We start from the raw sequence: 6,165 nt of genomic DNA on the forward strand, positions 1-6,165 counted from the left end.
GACTTCATGGAAGTAAAAAATTACTCAAAATTGAATTTCAATGGTTCTATGATTTTAATCTTATAGGGAGACTATGACTTCATGGAAGTAAGGAGTTACTCCAAATTTAATTTCAATGGTTCTATAATTCTAATCTTGTAGGGAGGCTAGGACTTCATGGAAGTAAAAAAAATAACTTCAAATTGAATTTCAATTGTTCTATAATTCTTATCTTATAGGGAGACTAGGACTTCATGGAAGTAAAAAATTACTCAAAATTGAATTTCAATGGTTCTATGATTTTAATCTTATAGGGAGACTATGACTTCATGGAAGTAAGGAATTACTCCAAATTTAATTTCAATGGTTCTATAATTCTAATCTTGTAGGGAGGCTAGGACTTCATAGAAGTAAAAAATAACTCCAAATGGAATTTCAATGGTTCTATAATTCTTATCTTATAGGGAGGCTAGGACTTCAAGGAGAAGAAATAACTCCAAATTTAATTTCAATGGTTCTATGATTTTAATCTTATAGGGAGACTATGACTTCATGGAAGTAAGGAGTTACTCCAAATTTAATTTCAATGGTTCTATAATTCTAATCTTGTAGGGAGGCTAGGACTTCATGGAAGTAAAAAAATAACTTCAAATTGAATTTCAATTGTTCTATAATTCTTATCTTATAGGGAGACTAGGACTTCATGGAAGTAAAAAATTACTCAAAATTGAATTTCAATGGTTCTATGATTTTAATCTTATAGGGAGACTATGACTTCATGGAAGTAAGGAGTTACTCCAAATTTAATTTCAATGGTTCTATAATTCTAATCTTGTAGGGAGGCTAGGACTTCATGGAAGTAAAAAAATAACTTCAAATTGAATTTCAATTGTTCTATAATTCTTATCTTATAGGGAGACTAGGACTTCATGGAAGTAAAAAATTACTCAAAATTGAATTTCAATGGTTCTATGATTTTAATCTTATAGGGAGACTATGACTTCATGGAAGTAAGGAGTTACTCCAAATTTAATTTCAATGGTTCTATAATTCTAATCTTGTAGGGAGGCTAGGACTTCATGGAAGTAAAAAAATAACTTCAAATTGAATTTCAATTGTTCTATAATTCTTATCTTATAGGGAGACTAAACCCTATCTCAAACTAGTTGATAGGAAAACAAGAAAACTCCCCTACTCTCCTCCTCTTTCTCGCCGCAAGAGGGGAAAGCAGGTATACCACCTCTGACAGGGAAGGAAACGTTTGAGACATTCAGTATTGTTTAAAATCTAAATTTTCCACTCCACTACGCGCGCGCTTTCTGTCAATGTGAGGGAGTTTTCTGTTCCTTTTAGCTACTCTTAACCTACCCATCATTCACAACTTCAATTAATATGGTTATTTTAAGAAAAGGATATAGCATTGTTTATGTATTTTATAGGACTAATAAATATTGATTTGACCATTTAAGAAAAAGTATAACAACAGTTATTTATAAACCAAATTTATGCGTATTCTTTTATTTGATGTTAGAAGGGGAGGAAGAGAGCTATGAGGAATAGTTGACGTATGTTCCCACTGTAAAGAAAGAAACAAAAATAGTTGTATATTCGATTGGACATCGAATACGTGGAATATCGCTGTGAAAATTGTATTAATTTAGCGTGTGTGAACTTTGTAATGTGTGAAAATACTGTAGTGCTTGTATATAGTAGGGAGTATATTAGTGGATGTATGTGTAATACATACAAAAATATATTTATTTATTTGTAACGTGTTTTTAGTGTGTGTGTGTGTGTGTGTTAAGCAAGATTCCAGAATGTCTTCCAGTTCCGTAATAAACGGGGAAACGCGTTTGGCAAGCAAAAATAACTAATACGAAAATGGTATTAAACATTGTTTTCAGCTGCATTAACTCGAATCCCTATTAGGTTGTTTGTAAGTGATTCACATTCTTTTTTTCTTTTCGTGTATACAGTATGATGGAAAACTGCAGGCCAGTAGCCAGTCCAAAAATGTAAAGTGGGTCCGGTAGAATTTAGGAGGGGGGATCCAATCACATTATAGTTCATCAACATATTATTGTTCATTTTCAAGTCTACCGTGAAAATTTTAGGGAAGCCAGTAGAAATTTAGGGGGGCCAGGCCCCCTAGATCCCCGTTGGATACGGGCCGGAAAAGGAGTCGACAAACTTTTAAGTTTTCTTGTCATATGTTGTTATATTTTTGTTGCCATATGTTATGGAGGAAAGGGGGCTCAGTGGTAAATTACTTACTTCCGATCCTGTCCGTGGTCATGTAAATTCGTGGCTAATGACATTGTGTCAGTGAGTTTTCTCGGGGTTCTCCCTTTGTTGCCACTTTCCTCTTCCATCAATACTTCCTTATCATTCATTTTCAATAATCATAGTCTCCTTTAATCTATATGGCATACGTGCGAGACGTTAACTAAATATGTCCTTTCATTTTTTTCATGCATATGTTGGTGTATTAACAAAAAAGAAACCTGATAAAATCATCGTGCTGATACAATAAATTTTGTACAAGGTCCAACCCTGCCATCAGTTGTAATGCGCACTCGAGTAGCAGACATAGTCCGCTATTCCTACGCTTCTGCGCACCCCCCGCTTTTTGAATTAATGAGCATACTTAAATTGATTTGACAGTTACTTGTTAACCCGTTTTGTTTATTCCGTTTAATGTGTTAAGAACCAAGAAGTACGTACACTATAACATGAGAGTTTCAATTCGTTGTTTACACACTGTTTTTTAAAAATATCTACATAGCAGGGAATGGGGGCTTGTATTGTTAAAGAGAACAGCAACACAACCCCCGTCTCAAACAGTAGGCAGCTAGCAGGTAGGTGGTGGGGATAGAAGTTCCTATCAACTTGTCTGAGATAGATTTTAGGACTTCATGGAAGTAAAAAATTACTCAAAATTGAATTTCAATGGTTCTATGATTTTAATCTTATAGGGAGACTATGACTTCATGGAAGTAAGGAGTTACTCCAAATTTAATTTCAATGGTTCTATAATTCTAATCTTGTAGGGAGGCTAGGACTTCATGGAAGTAAAAAAAATAACTTCAAATTGAATTTCAATTGTTCTATAATTCTTATCTTATAGGGAGACTAGGACTTCATGGAAGTAAAAAATTACTCAAAATTGAATTTCAATGGTTCTATGATTTTAATCTTATAGGGAGACTATGACTTCATGGAAGTAAGGAATTACTCCAAATTTAATTTCAATGGTTCTATAATTCTAATCTTGTAGGGAGGCTAGGACTTCATAGAAGTAAAAAATAACTCCAAATGGAATTTCAATGGTTCTATAATTCTTATCTTATAGGGAGACTAGGACTTCAAGGAGAAGAAATAACTCCAAATTTAATTTCAATGGTTCTATGATTCTAATCTTATAGGGAGACTATGACTTCATGGAAGTAAGAAATTACTCCAAATTTAATTTCAATGGTTCTATGATTCTAATCTTTTAGGGAGGCTAGGACTTCAAAGAAGTAAACAAAAAAAAACTCCAAATTGAATTTCAATGGTTCTACAGGGTGTCCAATGTACAATGCAACCCGGAGTTTGGGATAGTAGAACTTTTGAACCTGAAGTGATACACAAATAATGGTTATACTAAAATTAAGCTTTGTTTATGCATATATTTTTAAACTAGGAAGCAACAATTGAAGTACACTAGGAATCACACAGTGTTGCCAGATGTAACCGAAGGTGTAAATCAATTTTTTTGCAAAATTGTAAATTGACTCATAACTCATACGTATGGATGTTCTGTCGTTAATTTTCAGTTTGATTTAGTTGGAGTAGCTTGTAATCTATGGAGCAGAGAAAATAATTTTTCATTTCCATCGATAATTAATTGGATGAGGCTCCTGTAAGAGGGAACTAGGGAAATAGTAGTTTTTACAAATTAGCACTCTGAATTGGCAACACTGGTGATGTTTCAGTGCATTAAAAGGTGTGTTAAGGATCTGTCTACATTATGCAATACCTGAAAACAATGAAAAACAAAATGAAATTTTCGTGATAAATTTTTTACTTGCATGCACCCGGCAACACTGCTATTCATCTCTCCGGGACTATTTAAAGCAAGAGGTATACAAGAATAATTTTCGAACTATTCAAGACCTGAAAACGAACATTCGCTGTGGCATTGAGAACATTAACACTTCTAATCTTCGTAAAGTTGCTGCCAACCTGGTGAAACGTGTGAACCAGTGGTTGAATCAAAACAGGAGACACTCCCAGCATCCGCTGTAGAGCTGATAACTCATTTCTGATAGTAGCGGTGTTGCCGGGTACATGTAAGTAAAGTTTTATCGTGACAATTTCAAAGTTTGTTTTTCGTTCTTTTCAAGAATTGCATAATGTAGACAGATCCTTAACACACCTTTTCATGCACTGAAACATCAGCAAAGTTGCCAATTCAGAGTGTTAATTTATGAAAACTACGATTTCCCTAGTTCTCCCTTGCAGGGGCCTCATCCAATTAGTTATCGGTGGAAATGAAAAATTATTTTTTCTGCTCCATAAATTACAAGCTACTCAAACTAAACAAACTAAAAATTAACGACAGACCATCCATACGTATGAGATATGAGTCAATTTATATGTTTTGCAAAAAATTGATTTACACTCTCGGTTACATCTGGCAACACTATGTGGTTCCTAGTGTACTTCAATTGTTGCTTCTTAGTTTAAAAATATATGCATGAATACGGCTTTATTTTGGTATAACCATTATTCGTGTATCACTTCAGATTCAAAATTTCTACTATTCCAAACTCTGGGTTACATTGTATATTGGACACCCTGTATAATTCTTATCTTATAGGGAGACTATGACTTCATGGAAGTAAGAAATTACTCCAAATTTAATTTCAATGGTTCTATAATTCTAATCTTATAGGGAGACTAGGACTTCATGAAAGTAAGAAATTACTCCAAAGTTAATATCAATGGTTCTATAATTCTAATCTTGTAGGGAGACTAGGACTTCATGGAAGTGAGAAATAACTCCAAATTTAACTTCAATGGTTCTATAAGTAAATTATTTTGTGGGAAGATCAGGAGGAGGAGTTCATGTTTCAGTGACTGAGGTGAGTTTGAAGTCTACTGAACTTTTTCATGCTCAAGTTCTTGAATTCATATTAATAAGTATGTCCAATGGCAGATCTAGAAGGTAAAAACTACGGGGCGAGGGCAGCCAGATCCCAGACTATGAAAGGTATATCATAAGTTTACTATAAACTTTCAAATGGCTTCGATTATTTTTGACACTCAAAGAACTGGGAGGCCTAGCCCTCCCCGAGACTAGAACCGCTACTCCTCTTGCATCTTAAAAAAAAAGTCCTCTCTGGCAGTTTGGATTGTTCCTTGCTATTAAATGCATTTAATATTGTTGTTGTTGTTGTGAGAATTTTGGTCCTTTATTTGATTTTTCCCTTAAAAAATCAAGGGCACTGTATATAGCAAGAGGGGCCGCGATGGTCAGTGGTAAAGCGTTCACCTCTGGTGCGTGGGGTCTCTGGTTCGATCCCAGCTTGCACCAAGTGAACTTTGTGGTGTACAAACGCCATGTGCGTGGGTTTTCTCGGGGGTTCTCCAGTTTCCTTTCACTTATTCATTCCACCATTGAATTCATTTCTCCTCATCACTATCTCCTCTATCATATCCGTGGGACATAAAACTGAAATATATAATATATCATAACAGTTTAACCAAACTCATCCCATCGGGATCAAGCTTAGCACAGTGGTAGATCTTAACCTGTTATAAAAGAGTGTGGAACATTGTATTGTGTAGGTTTTCGACTTTCTAGTTATGGGCGGTCAAATTTTGAGTCATATTTTCGAAAACAAAACAATACACACACACGAGCTCATCCACTCAGGATCAAACTTGATATGGGAGTAGACCTTGAGCTATATAAGCTGTGTGAAATATTATGTTGTGTAAGCTTTCAGTTCCCAAATTATAAGTGGTCAAATTGTGGATAATGTTTTCAAAAAAAAATATATATATATATATATAAACAAATACACCGAACTCATCCGATCGGGATCAAACTTGGCATGGTGGTAAACCCTGATTTGCTATACAAGCATATGAAATATTTTGGTGTCCAGATTTTTGACTCCTAAGTTATGCACAATC

General features: G+C 34.6%; 1 long non-coding RNA gene across 9 annotated transcripts in view; it reads left to right on the forward strand.

The window, feature by feature from the left end:
- The window catches only part of LOC145676115 (uncharacterized), a 357,332-nt gene that overhangs the window by 143,554 nt on the left and 207,613 nt on the right, over positions 1 to 6,165 (forward strand). For 2 of the 9 annotated variants that reach the window (XR_014129293.1, XR_014129296.1), the window contains exon 1: positions 4,992 to 5,108. The exons of the other annotated variants lie outside the window; for them this stretch is intronic. This is a non-coding gene — a long non-coding RNA (uncharacterized LOC145676115). Of the gene's footprint in view, positions 1 to 4,991; positions 5,109 to 6,165 lie in introns of those variants that run through there. 9 annotated transcript variants of the gene reach the window in all.

The sequence above is a fragment of the Thermobia domestica genome, chromosome 18 (genome assembly GCF_964235325.1).
Source record: "Thermobia domestica chromosome 18, izTheDome1.hap1.1, whole genome shotgun sequence".
Taxonomy (NCBI): domain Eukaryota; kingdom Metazoa; phylum Arthropoda; class Insecta; order Zygentoma; family Lepismatidae; genus Thermobia; species Thermobia domestica.